General features: G+C 42.1%; 1 protein-coding gene across 9 annotated transcripts in view; it reads left to right on the top strand.

The window, feature by feature from the left end:
* Positions 1-14,855, top strand: part of WDR20 (WD repeat domain 20) — an 85,759-nt gene that overhangs the window by 7,735 nt on the left and 63,169 nt on the right. Inside the window, exon 1 of one of the 9 annotated variants that reach the window (XM_075926552.1) lies at positions 5,706-10,006. The exons of 7 other annotated variants lie outside the window; for them this stretch is intronic. The gene's annotated coding sequence lies outside the window, so the exon portion shown is untranslated. Of the gene's footprint in view, positions 1-5,705; positions 10,007-10,047; positions 12,570-14,855 lie in introns of those variants that run through there. One more of the 9 variants, XM_075926551.1, reaches the window with a different exon arrangement.

Below are 14,855 nucleotides of genomic sequence, written 5' to 3'. Positions count from 1 at the left end.
ACACCTAACCCTGCTGCTCAGTGGAATTCTTAGCTTTGAAGTGACTTCAAGTCCTGCCCTCACTTAATAGTCAGGGCTCGACAAATAATGCAATCTACTCGCCCCTGGTGAGTAGATTGCAACCTGGAAGAGCTGGGTTTGGGCGATCTGCGCATGCGCAGATTGCCGGACAGCGCAACTGGTGAGCAGGGCTCGCTGCGGTTCAGCGAGCCCTGTTAATAGTCAATAGTAAGTTGTCAGGATACATGCCTATGGTGCGGGAAACTGATTTTTCAAATTCTTTCTTTGCCTGTTTTGGAAAAGAAATTTGATTTGGATCTTCCATGTCCTAGTAAATGCCTTAAGCACCAAACTAGAATCTTTCTCTTTAGTTTCATAAATATTTAATTATACTAAGTGGAACATTTTTCAGTAGGAGAGATTAAGATCTACTGGAGACTACCCAATAGCCCGATTGTTAGGGCAGGACCTGGTGTGGGGAGAGGAGCACCTGAGCAGAAGTCCCTGCTTCAGATCAGGTTTAGCAAGGATTTGAAAATGGGTATCCCATGTTTCAAGTGCCTTAGTCCCTGGTGTGTTGGGTATTCTGAGGAAATGTCACAATTTCAGGATAATGGCACCAGATTTTCCCTTCTGGATACTTGCTGTTGGACTGTGCTTTAAAAGTTTCTAGTTCCCAGATGTCATCTCCTAAGTAGGGGAGTAAGGGACTAGTTGAGTGACTACTCGCTTTCCCCCCTTACTGCCTCTATCAGAGGCAGCAAGTGAGGGAGCAGGAGCTGGCTTAAAAGTCAGTTCCCCCCAACAGTGTCTCGGGCTGGAGAGGGGAGAGGAGGCAGAGGTGTAGCAGGCAACTGGACGGGAGCCTGGAGGCTCTTACAACATTTAAAAAGCTGAGGCTCAGCATCTGGGACTGGGTGCAAGCTGAGACAGCTGCTAACCCTGCCATGGCTCTGCAGTTTCCGCTTTATCAACTAATCGAGTAGTTGATGGAAATTCCATCAACTACTTGATTAACTGATTACACAAAATTTAACATCCCTACTCCTGGCTGGAGATCTGCATGGCTCCCTGATTCCCAGCAAGCTAGACTGCCTAAACAGTCTACTTTGCTTTCTCAAGGAGGGATTCTCAAAATTCATTATACCATGGCCCCCTTCTGACAACAAAAATTACTGCATGACCCCAGAAAGGGGGAACTAATGCCAACGCCCAAGCCCTGCTGCCCGAAGTGCAGAGAGGGTCAAAGTTGAAGTCCAAGGTAGAGGCATGTAATCTGACTCTTGCCACCTGAGGCTGAAGCCCTTTGGCTCTGACCCTGGGTGGTGGGGTTTGGGCTTGTGAGAGTTAGGTGTATTCAGTCCACTGGTCTGACTTTGTTGTAGCATATTTACAATATATTTTTTATGATTGTTCTTAAACAGTTGGTTCATCTTAAATATTAAAAACGCTTACATTAACAATTGGCAAGCTGCAGAACTGTTTCCAGGTTGGTGTGTGTGTGTTTGAAAATACTTTCAAATCTGTTGCATAAATATCTCAGTGACTGTAATTATACTGTTATGGTTTAGGATGATAGCCAACATAGTAAAAACAGAAACTGACTTGAAATTCTTGTGCAAATATGGTTTTAGAAGCAGAAAGTTTAGGGTGTTACTGAGTTGTAATGTGGGATGAAAGTTCTGAAGAACAGACTTTATTGTGAAGTTGAAATGTAATTGATATAGTATGAGTTATCTGAAAGAATGCTCTTTCATTATGCAAGAAAGCAGTTTAAGAAGGAGTTAAATGACAAACCTAAAGATAAGTTTCTAGACTATGCAAATTTGTCTTGGTTTTGTCTGTTGCTGGAAATTAGGCTGACATTTTTTTTGAATTGGACTTACATTAGTCAAGACAACATGGTTAAGTTCTAATAATGTTCAAGGCTGTATGGTGTTGAACAGTTCAGTGAATCTACAGTACATAGATTGGCATACTGATATCTGATTTTAAGTATTTGGGTACACTTAGTGAATGAAAATATACAATATAATGTCAAATGCTATTCTGAACAAGAGTGTTAATTTCTTACTGTACTGCCATATTGCAAGAGGCAATGTCCCTGAAGATTCTCCAGACACAGAGCATAATTCTTACCCACTTTGATTAGAATATCACTTTCATTAAGCTACCAAGATTTGAGAGGCTCTTGGGATATGTTTCACTTTGTAAAATGTTGAGAAATTAGATGTCCTTGTATATCAGTGTTCTGTTTTTACTGCTAGTTCTTCCCTGGAAGAAACTAGTAAGGGCTCCACATACTGAATGTCTTAATTTTCATGAGTTATATATGAATTTTTAAAGTCATGTAATAATGCCTTACTGACACTGTGGCTTACAACAAACAAGATAAAGAAATACTCGTATTTGGTGGATCTAACAGTAATTGTACTAGAAAATGTGAGGGCAGGAAGGAATTTTAAATGTTTGAAGGTCAGGTTTTTATTCTTTAGAAATGGTTTTGTGTGTTTTCTATATGTGTACGTAAGATTAAAAAGCTTCGGAGGGGTTGCCGTGTTAGTATATAACTGAAAAAAAATGTTTATATGGAAACCATATAAACATAACCTGATTAATGGTAATGTATTTGTATACTATAGTACTATTAAGTTGGTATTTCTTTGATATAGAGAGGTGCCAAACTAGTCCTGTTGGGTAGAAGCCAGAGATGCAAACATCAGAGGCTGAGAGTTTTGCATGACTTTGGATCTGCTCTGATCCACAGCTTTCGGATCATCAGCAACTGATAACTTTCCTAGCAACAGCCTACCCTTCCCCATCTGCTCCTGTGGTGGGCATTCAGCCACTGCTATAGCTCAAAAGTACAGCTCTGTCTCTTGTTATCAAGGTTTATTAGAAACACCTGCTCACTCAGGGCTAGTTGCAATCTGTAGGGGCCTGAGTGGGACTGGGGAACTGTTGTATTCTTTCCCAGAGAGGAGTTGAGATCAGGGGAGCAAAACATATGATGCAAGAACTCTTCTGCAGGAGAGAGAAGCTAGGTGCTGGGTGACTGGAACTACTACTCTTTATCCTAGGAAGCAGACTATAATTGTAGCTTGGAGAGAATATAATTGAGAGCATAAATAAAAGTTCAGGGCTGAGAGTTGTGAAAATAGGTGGAAGGAGAGGTAGAAAATGTATTAAAAGAGGAGTTAATGTTAATGGGATGGAGAAAGAGAGCAGGAAAATGTACAATGAAAACACAGTAATTATCTAGGATAAAAAAAAGTGCAGTGAAGGGAAAGGTATCAAAAGCATAGGAAATAAAATAAAATAAAATACATTTAAAAATAGTGAGATTGCTTATAGTGCATGGGATGTTTGGTTTAATTCTAGGTTGAAGTGAATATTGGACACAAACGTTCAATAACATAAGTCCTGATTTATAACTTTTTTTTTAACTGAATGAATGAAACTGTTAAAGGTGTCAAGATCTAACTGTAGCAGAACTGAACTTTCTAACTCAAAGAAACTGTATTAGGTGTAATGATGAAACAAAAGCTCCATCTTTGACTTTCATGACAAATTTGACTTAATTTTTAATAAATCATGGTCTTCGTAATCTACTGAGCCTGAGTCCCCTGAATTGTAAAAGTCTAGTTTTAAAAATGTCTAAAAGTATGTAGGAGAGTTACCTTAAGTTTTAAATTTAGTTTGAGACCTTTTTTTATAGTCTGTTTTGTGGTAAGTTACTTGGCTGAAAATATCTTGTGACTGAATTTTTCTGTACTTTTTTCATTTACCAGTTCATGCAAAAAAACTGGGAGTCCACAATGTAAAAGTTATCTAAAAATGTGCTAAATAACTTCCCCTGTCCCCAACTGCCTCTGCATCAGAGACGGGGGGGGGGGAGGGGGGGAGGCAGGCGGTTGCCTTGGTAGGAGCTGGTATGCATTAGGGATGTAAGCAACTAATCGGCTCGTTGATCCATTAGTCAGTTAGTTGCTTCTCCCCCGCTGCCTCTATCAGAGGGAAGAACGGGGTGCTGGGAGTCTTAAGCCAGTTCACACCAGCTCCATGGGAGAGGGCAGGGCAAGGGCTCAGCAGCGGCATTCCAACTTTGAAATGTACAAGAAGCCCGTGCTTAAAAGCCAGTTCCCTGCACGTATCTGCTTCTGCATGTGCCCCTCCCCACTTCAGAGCAGTCCCACACCATTTTGAGTGGCTGGCTGCTCCTTGTGGCTCTCTGCTGTGGGCACCAGGGGAAAGGGGAGACTTTGCAGAAACCAGCCAGTGGGAGCTGAGAGATTTTGCTGGGGGTGGAGTCAGTGCACGAAGCCTCTCCTTCCCCCAACACTTGGAACAGAGAGCCATAGGGAGCAGCAAGCCATTTTGAGCAGCCTAGGGCTGTGGCAGGCATGAAGCCTATGTCAGGGTTAGAGATGTTGAATTGCGGTTATCAGCTAATCGAGTAGTGGAATTTCCATCGACTACTCGATTAGTCGATAAGGGGGTAAACCATGGCTCTGACTTTTAAATGTATTAAGAGCTGTCAGGCATGTAATGTATTTAAAAGGCAAAGGTGCAGCATCTGGGATTGGGCGTGAGTTGTGAATCAGCTGATTCCTGGCTCCTGCCTGGTTCCAGACACTGCGACTCTGCCTTCCCTGCCCACTCCCTGCAGAGACGGTGCGGGGGTGGGGGAGCGGAGGGAGAAAACAGGCTTTTAAGCTGGCGTACAGCTCTTACTGGTGATGCTTTTGCAGTGATGTGCAAGTGAAGGCACTGAACTGTTTACCAAGTATTTGGCCTCTGCAAGATATCTCACTGGCTTGGTGACCACTCTAGCCAGCATCTCTGCTTATTTTGACAATATCTGTATGCCTCTTCCTCTCACAAAAGCTTAAAGCTCCCCTTAATATTTTCTTGGCAAGTGCTCACTTACTGGCCAGTTGACAATGCCTTCTCCACTTAGCAAACACCCACTGCTTGCAGCATTGATGGGAGAGGAGGCTATTCAGGGACCCAAAGCTGCTCTATGGGATATCTGCCCTCAGGGTGCTGCTCTAGAGATGGAAGTGCTGAAAATGTAGACACACCCTGTGTGTATACAAACCAGCACTTTTCTATCTGTTCCCTATCATCCATGTAAAAGAATTTCCTTTTCACAAATATCAAATTTACACGTCAGATTACAATGCTGAAATATCATGTGCTGTGTCTTTCTGGTAAATTTTTGTTTATTCCTTTTTTAAAATATCTGTTTTATACTTTAACTGTGATCCTTCTGGTATGGACTGACTTTTCTGAGTGTCCATACAGGGCTTTGTACAATGAGGCCTTGCTCTGTGATTATTGTTAGTTATTATTTCATTACAAATATATAGTACAGTACCAATTCTAAGGAGTTAAACTTGCTCTGATATAAAAATAAATATCTTGCAGTCAGTTTGCAAATTCCCATTAATTTGAGGCTACTGGAATGTATATTTAGTGAACTACATAGCTTTGTTTATGATGGCTGATGTAAAGAATTAATATGGATTTTAAAAATGTTAATTAGAATACTTAATTACTTTCTAAAATGTCTGGATATCCTTGAAGAAGGAAATATTCTTGTTCATTAGGCTGCTTAGTTTCTTTAAAAAATTTCATTTAAAAAATGTCAGGTGAACTGTAATTTTGTTTTTGACATACAGACCAGTAGAGTGTTTCTGTTGTTGAGATTTATTTTGCTCTAATTTTAAAGCTATGTCTAACTCTTCTAGCACTAGAGTTGCATACTTTGTATTGTTGTAATCTAAATTTTGTGCAACATGTAACTAAAAACTCAATTTTGCTTCTGGAAGTGGAATCATATTAATTTCTCACTTAGCTATTGGCTTCTGCTTGTTTTTAGTCTCCAGTACATGCCCTGCTTGTTTGTTAAGGATTGAAAACCACTAACACCCTGGTATTGCTAGTCTTCCATTTGATAGTTTGCATATGTTTCATAAAGCCTTCTTGGTGTCCTAGGAAAGAGAATAGCATATTTACTACTCATTGAAATCTGACTTTTTCTAAAGTTTTAGAGAAGAAATGAACTGGTTTGTAACTAGCAGTGGCTTAGTTTATGTACAAAACTTTGCACACTGCAGGAATGAAAAATTTGTAGGTATTCAGTTCATCACGCTTGTTAAATATAGTGTTCTGTGATTAGCATTATATGAAGAACTTAAAAGACGAGTTGGTACAATAAATGTGATATGTAATAGGGATGTAAGCAACTAGTTAACTAATTGACTATCTGCTAAGCAAAAGCTTATTGGATAATTGAGGGACTAGTTGACTAGTCACCTTCCCCCCCATACTCCTTGCTGGGAGCCAGTGCTGGGGGGAGCTGGCTTAAAAGATGGTTCCCCCAGCACCATCTTTTGGGGGGGAGGAAGGATAGCGGGGACTGGGTGCGAGCAAGGAATCAGCTGATTCAGGATGCACCTCTGCTTTTTAAACATATTAAGAACTGACAGGCTCTTAAGTTAAAGCACTCCAGGGGGGACCCAGCACAAGCTGGGACAGCTGATTCCTGGCTCGCACAGGGACCCCCCAGCTGCACACCAGCCTTTTAAATAGATTGAGAGCTGACGGGCTTTTAATCTATTTAAAAGACAGATCCTCAGTGGGGTTAGCTCCCGAGCCAGGAGTAACCCCACCATAGCTCCCGGGCCAGGAGTAACCCCACCATGGCTCTCTGTTTATTGACTAATCAGCTAGTCGATGGAAAATCCATTGACTAGTTGATCATCAGTTGATTAAACTAAATGTAACATCTCTAGAATGTAATCTTCATAGATGATGGAGCAGGCAGGTGGTCTTTTAGGCAACAGGGTTGATGTGATGATGTAGCATGAACTTGATTTCAAAGGTGAGCAAAAGCCATTAAGAGAAGATTGGAAAAAAATTGAGAATGACAAGAGTAGATGGGAGGAAGAAGTTGTATGAGTTTAGAATAGCTAAAGGAAGAACTATTGATTGTGCAAAGATAATAGCAGTGTGGCTGAGAGGAGAGGACTAGTCCAACAGGTCAAGCAGCTTTTTGTGGGAAGGAGATGGAAAAGTCAGTGTTGTCATCTTCATAGACTAGATGACTTGTGAAATAAGCAGGTGGCATTCAGTCTATGGGGGGTGGATGATTGTCATGCTGAAAGTAAATAAACACAATTCCCAAATTGCTTCATATTTTTGAACAATGTAAAAGCAGATCATCTGCCTTTGTTTAAATAAGTGCAGTTTGTCAAAGGCAGCATTCAGTGGCAAATCTTAGTAGTTGTAACTTTCCAACTAGTTTTTGTGTTACTAGTAAATCTCTCATCCTAATGTTGCTGTGGGGAGGATGATGCAACTTTAGATGTTAGGTATTAAACTACTTATTTTCACCTGAAAACCCTTTTGTCCTTTTTGTTGACACAGTAAAGAATTTTTGAAGAACTACATGACAATATTTGGTTTAGTTGGGATCTGTTTGACATGTTTGTATAAATCTTCATTTTGTTTGTACAGTACTTTATTTACTCTTACAAAATTCTCTGAGGGTGCTGACACCTTCTTCCATACAATCCCATAAATTTACACCAGTCTCCCTTCCCATGGAAGAAGTATGATTCATAGTGAGAGGAGACTAAAGGGGTCATTGGAGTTTTTGGTGGAATGTAGGGGATACAAGTATAGTGAGAATTAATACCTTCTATTTTAGGAGAGTCTGTAATACTCATGTTAAGTTGTTGATATTTGGGTAGCTGGGAACAGAATTAAGATTGTTTAAACTTAAAAGAACATTTAAGTTTGATTAAATTTTTGTGGAGTAGTCTGGGAGAAAATTCTAAATCTACCAGAATACACTTAATTGTCTCACAGAAATGGTATATTTCCTTAATTGGAGATTGTGAAGGAACACACATTACAGTGCATTCCAAGAATTTAAACAATGGTTGAATGATGCTCACAGATCCATTTCAATAGTACATATGGATCATTTAAAAACAATATTAGGGAGTATAGTTTATACTTGTATAAATATTCCAGTGTAGTGTCTTATGTCAGGGTGAAGAATTGTAGCTTGCGCTATACAGCTCTGATTTCAATTGTTTACTACTTCAGCTGTGTGTTTATGTGGCTACAACAAAAAATATGGCTAGTTTATGCAAAAACAACATAAAACCTCTTAAATTCCTGTAATTCAAAGACTGCAGGAATTTTCTTCAGGCTTCCCATCAAATCACTTGATTAGAGACTAGGGTTCTATCTACACTAGCTTGTTTTGTTGCCAAAAAACAGGTTTTTGTGACAAATTTCCGCATGTTCACATTAGTGTCACAAATGTCACAACATATGGCCATTTTAGACAAAAACTACCAGCTCTGCAATGGACTTTTGTGTCTGCGTTGTTGATGGAGTGTGTACTATGTAGGTTTTTTATGGAGTTTATTGGACTCCAGCATGTATTCCACAACTCCCTGTTTAGCTATCCACAACTCCCTGTTTAGCTATTCTAGATGTTCTCGATATTCTAGATATTCTGATGTAGCCTTCAGCCACGTAATGTTTACAGGTAAGCAGATGATTCCCCCTCCTACTTGCAGACCCTGAGAAATTTAACTGTATTTTCTATATCTGTAGCACATCACGTGGTAATCTCCTGCTTGGAGCATTGCAGAGCTTTTGGATCTAGTCGGTGTGCAGGGTGAAGAATCAGTGCAATCAGAACTTCAAGTGACCAGTAGGGACTGGGACACATATGGTTGCTTTTCTTGAGCCCTGTGTAAGAAGGGGCATGAGCGAGACACCCTGCAATGCAGAATCAAGATAATGTACATCAGCAGGTGTATCAGAAGTTGAAGGAGGCAAACAGTCAGTCTAGTGCTACACTCAAAAGATGCATTTTATGAAGAAATGGATAGCATCCTGGGTGGGGATCTTGTGGCCAACCCCAGGGATACTGTGGATAGCTCTCAGAGAAGAGCCAGAAATACTTGTCCCAGATACAGACACAAGTTGATGAAGAGATTGAACAGGGCCAAGAGGTAAGGGTCTATTCAGTGACAACCTGTACGCCAAGCAGCAAGGAATTGTTCTCAAGTACCAATGTTTGTGAGGATGCTCAGCAACTCTATATGGTGGAGATACCAAATGATTAAGCAGCTGAAGGGATGCAGGGTGTGTTGTTATGCAGGCAGAGTTGGGGGCAGTAAGTTGCTCTATGTGGTCGGGACAGGTGGGAGGAGAGGCACACTGTACGGGATGACCAGAGGCTATATTTCTGTGTGCTGGCCAACACTTCTTGGGTCTGCACTGTGGCCAAATATAGCATCAATGCACACATGAATAGAGAGAGAATCTTCCTGGGAAATGGTGTAGAAGAGTCACCTGATGTACTTATTTTGTCACGAAGATTCCATGGCGGGGGTGCTGTTGCCTCACCACCATGGTTTGACACTTTGCTAAACCAGTCCTCAGTGTGTGTTGCTGGAGCCAAGGCAGCACGCAACTTGCCTGCATAAGAACCAGGGATCACCTGTGGGCCCCCCCCCCTTTCACTATGCCTACCTCCAAAAGTTCAGCCCAGATTTGCTTGTTAAGCTTCAGCAGGGATGTGACAACAAGAGTGATTGCAATTTGTGGATGAGTGTAGGATGATCAGAAATGATTTCCTTATAACTGCAGTCTGTACTTTCTTGGAGTCATAACCAACCCTCCTCCTCCTCCCCACTTCCCCCCACTTTTAAAACTCACCCTGATCAGTGTCTGCAGAGATCTGTGCTTGCCTCCAGGCTAATCCAAAAAAGTGGGAAATTTTCTATGGGGGCATGCATGTTAGTAAATGTAACAATCTATACATGAACAGTACAGTCACACTATTTTTAAGTTACTTTTCAGACCAGGCTTTGAAGTCAGCCACGTACACCAGCAGACAGACTATGCCAACTGAGGAAAAAGCAAAGGATGCATAAGGATCTGGTGAAGGATTTGCTGGGTCATCCAACAAGTGAGTCAGAGGAAAAAAGAGCAAAAAAGAGAGCTGAGAGCAGAGACAAGCTAGGGACAGGAAGCAGAGAAATGAACACCGAAATGAGACCACTGCGTGCATGCTGCAGCTCATGCATGACCAAAATGACATCCTGAGGAGTATAATACTGATAATAGAGACCAGAACCAAAGGCTTCCCATGTATAACTTGTTTCTCAGCAACCATCCCTCTAACCATCCCCCACATCACCATTCATGGCTGCAAAGGTGCAATTCTTTATCCAGCAACCCTTTGTCTACATGCACACACAATCCCTTATACTCCACTCCTTGTGAAAGCAGCTGAGACCACTAGATGTTAGCACAACTGTGAGGCTTTCAAAAAACCCTTACTGTCCCCTGCCACAAGACATCAATAGAGAGAAATATCCTGCATGTTTTCATGAGTTTTTATTTTGTGTTTAAAATACACCAGTCACTCTGGCCTTAACCCTTTGGTTCCATGGAAATGTCTTGCTCAGAGTCAGTTAAGCAACTCGAGCACACAGAAATGTAAGGGCTCCCCATTGTCAAAGTGATTCTTTAGAACCTCCCTGATATTGACAGCCAACCTGTGTGCTACTCTGACCGTGTGAGTACCTGATCTGTGTGCCCAAGAGTCATTCCTTGGTGGGTCACCCCCGGGCAAAAATGTCACCCATACTCATAGAAATTATGAAAACAACAGCATGTAGCCATCATGTTGGAGATATGATTCTTCAAAAGGTCCAGCTGCCCCACCAGGAAGGCTGGATAAAGAGATGCCCTGAAGTTAGGGAGGTGGGTGGGTTCTGGAGTGGCCTTCATCTTCCTTTCAATCTGCCAAAGCACATTCAACAACCATTCGGCAGTGGCTTAGCCTGTTGTTGAACCTTTCTTTACTGCTGCCCACGTGCCCTGTGTAAAGCTTTGAGCCAGGGCTAGAGGTAGGCCTCTTACCTAGGATCATTATAGGCATTTCCACATCCCCCAATGTAATTTCATGGCCTGGAAAGAATGTGCCAATATGCAGTCTTCCCTTACAGGCTACTGTTCCTGAAGATGCATGCACCTTTCTAGACCACCCCACGTTTGTCGGTGAAATGCCCACAGTGACCCCCAAGTTCCTGAAGCACCATGGAGAAGTACCTCTTATGAGTGATGTATTCTGAGGCAGAGCCGGCCCGAGCCATTCTTGCGCCCTGGGCGCGTGGCGCCCCTTTACAATCAGGTGCCCCAGGCTATCGCCCAGTCAGCCCGTACCTTCGGCCATCTCTGTTCTGAGGCAAGGAGGGTGGCACTATAATGGGGATGTGTGTGCCATCTATTGCCCTGCTACAGTTAGGAAAGCCCTTTTCAGAAAAGCCAGACACTGTCATTCAGATTTCCCAGTGTCACAGTACTGTTCCTCAAAAGGCAATTTATTGCCTTGCACGCTTGCAGAAGTGCTGCCCCAATTATAGACTTCCCCAATACAAAGTGATTGCTCCTGTTCAATTGTGGATCTGGAGTGGCCAGCTTCCACAAAACAAAGGCAAAATGCTTCTCTACTAGAGAGCAGCTCTCATTCGCAAGTCCTTGCGCTGCAGTTCAGGGACCAGCTGAGCGCACAGTTCCAGGAAGGTTGCTTTACGCATCCAAAAGTTCTGTAGCCACTGCTCTTCATCCCACACATGCGTGACAATGTAATTCCACCACTTAGAGCTAGTTTCCTTAGCCCAAAAGCAACAATCCACTGTGCATACGAGGCTTGTCATAGCCTACTGCAATAACAATTCATTGTCATCTGAATCTGCATCTGACAAGTCATCGTCCTCCGCTAGTAGGTCCATAAGTAGGTATTCTGCAATGTGTGATATCTTCTGCATACTGCTCATGACAAGGACCAGAAGTCTATGATCAATATTTTCTTGCCATGAATGCTTGAGTTGCTGTGAAAGTAAGCTGGAAGCCCAGAGGCTAATGGGGTGTTTTTCACATTCCCAGTATGCCTAGCGCTACATTGCTCGTTCCCACAGGGCTCAATGAGTGAAGCTGATGCAAGGCACTGTGGGATGCATACCCACAATGTTTTTATCTTTCTATTGACAAGGGAGCTACAGACGTGGCCATGAGTTGTTGACAGCAGGTACCAGAAAAACTGGTTTGCCAAGGTTTTCAGTTTTGGCATGTTTTGCATGTCAACAGCACTTTCATCACTGAAACTTGCAAGTGTAGACAGAGCCTAAATGTGGAAAAACATCAGTCCAAAAGGTGAATGGGATAGACCAGTGTTCCTCAAACTGCTCCGCGGAGCCCCAGGGTTCCACGAGACATCTCCAGGGGCGCTCCGCAAGGTTGATACGCTGGATACATCAATAGGTACAACACGTACAATCAGTGGACTGCTGGGGCTCGGCATAAATTTGTATGCATGTAAAGGGCTCCGGAGCACAAAAAGTTTGAGAACCGCTGATTTAGACTTCTGAGCATTTGAAAAAGGGAGCAGACAGCAGCAGCAGTGTGTGTGTGGGAAGCTGCTGCCTCCCCTTTGCATGAGGCTCCTACTGGGTGCGCATTAACTGGTATGTACATGCACAGCCAAATATTATTCATAAAGATCTAGCATAGCAGAAAGGTTGTGGAGTGCAATGAAGGCTCTGCTACAAACGGTCAAGTTTTTTATTGCCAAATATATGTGCAGTGCTGTATGAAGTACAGAAGTAGCAAAATATCAAACGGTTAATCTGAATGGAGGAAGGGCATAAATCAAAATATTTCTGGCTGACCAATAGTAGGTGACTGGAATGTTGGATTTCACTTACTTGAATTGAAGAGTATTAATTACTTGACATTTTTACAAGCCTGCACAAGTCAACCAAACTGTCATTCTTATTAAACTAATTGAAAGCAAATGTGAAATGTTTTAATTTTCCAAGTTTTTTTTTTAATCACCAGTTCCCTCAGTGATTTGAAGACCTCTCCAACTACCAACAATCAGTTTCTCAATTTCGGTATTTCAGAGATAGTATATCCCCCAGAACTATAATATTGTAGCCCATCATTAGAAAATAAATTTGTTCTTGCTATAAGATTATGGGCATACCCCAAAAACAATTCTGATGGCTTAATTTATGATTTTAGACTAAATCTATCAAGAAATTGCCAGAGTGGTTTATCAAGGTTTCTTAAACAGTTTGAGTATAGAATCCAAAAAGTCAGTACTTAGATTTTAAGTGGATATATGAGAAAATGCATGTGGTCCCTGCTGATGTTTTCTAAGCAAATGGAAGTTTTACCCTTTATTGGTAGTTTTAACATTTTTTTAACTATAAATGGTGAGCAAGTAGAATTTTTGGCACCTGGCACTGGCTGCAGTCCATAGACAGAATACTGGGCTAGATAGACCTTTGGTCTTAGTATGGCCGTTCTTATGTAAACATATAAGGCTAAATTCTACTTTATAAATATAGAGAGACTAAGGTTATCAGATTTTGGCTTGCCTTGTTCTCCCCCCCCCCCCCTTCATAATATAGACAGGGCTCATGCTAAGTATTATAGAAATGTCAAAGTATATACAAGCAAATTGGGTATGCACTTCTCCTGGCTTAATGGCAAAATGACAACAATTAATAATAGTCAAACCAAACATTTGGGGATAATGTAATAAAAGCTGTATTTATCATAATTTATAGAAAAATGCGACTTTAAGATTTATGAAATTGTCACCTTTCATCCTGGCCTTTATATTATGAGCATGACTCTTCTGTGATTTTTTTTTTTCCACATTTGGCTATTTATTGGTTTTTGTGTTAAACTGCTGACTGTCATTTAACAATTTATTAAGGAAAATAATACAATTTGTAACCAAGCACTAGAGTATGGGAAAGATACAAAGTTGGCTGAAGAGATGGGAGTAGCATATTATTTAAAAGATTCAAAGAATCTAAGATACAATTTGTATGAAAAGGACCATACAATTGACTCAGGGCATTACAAAGCATAAGCTATACTGTATATTATAATGTGGTACACGACCAGCCTTCAAATAAAGAAAAGTGTGCAATGTTGAAAGATCAAAGGCTTCAAAAATCTAATAAGGATAATGCAAGACTTGATATTCACCTATAAACTGGGCAGATAATATAACATGACCATATCAAGAAGCAATTCCACATACTTTTTGTGAAATGATTGCTTCTTGGAACAGCGAGTTCTTCGAGTGATTGCTCATGTGCATTCCAATCATAGGAAGGCTGTGTGCACAATCATAGGAAGGCTTTTCTCCTAGCAGTACCCCATCAGGTTGGCTACTGCAGTGGTTCCCAACTGCCAGGCTGTGGCACACTGCCATGCCACGCCCCCATGGCTTGAAGTTTGGCTCGATGGGGTTACCTGTAAACTGTGCAGCCGTGTGTCCACCCAGCTGCTAACTGAGCCAGTGAACTGTGGCTGGAGCTGGAGCTGTGGCTACGGTGAAGTAGTCTCACTGTGCACCTTGTTCTAGCCCTGGCTGGCAGGGCTTCTTGGAGGGCAGCTTGCTCTGGCAGCTGGGACCAGCACCACATGGAGGGCGGTTGTGGCTAGAGGAGAAGCTCCTGGGCATTCCCAGGCCAGTCTCCCATCCAACTCCTATGGGGGAGGGAGATACCTCTTCTCATGTGTCCCGAGAGCCCACTCTCCTTCTGCCTACGGTGGCACTACTGGGTGGCTCCCTCCATCCTCCCCACTAGGTGGGAGCCTCCCCCAACCTCCAGCTGTTCCTAGCCCAGCCAGTGTGTACACAGAGACCTGCTGCCTCCCAGCCGTGCTGAGCCCTGGGAGTTGCTTTGGGGTCTCCCTGGCAGGGTGGCTGGGGCTGAGCAGGGGGC

Source organism: Pelodiscus sinensis, chromosome 4, assembly GCF_049634645.1.
Source record: "Pelodiscus sinensis isolate JC-2024 chromosome 4, ASM4963464v1, whole genome shotgun sequence".
In the NCBI taxonomy this organism is placed as follows: domain Eukaryota; kingdom Metazoa; phylum Chordata; order Testudines; family Trionychidae; genus Pelodiscus; species Pelodiscus sinensis.
The sequence above is the reverse complement of the archived record's forward strand: the minus strand, read 5'-3'. Positions and strand labels throughout refer to the sequence as shown.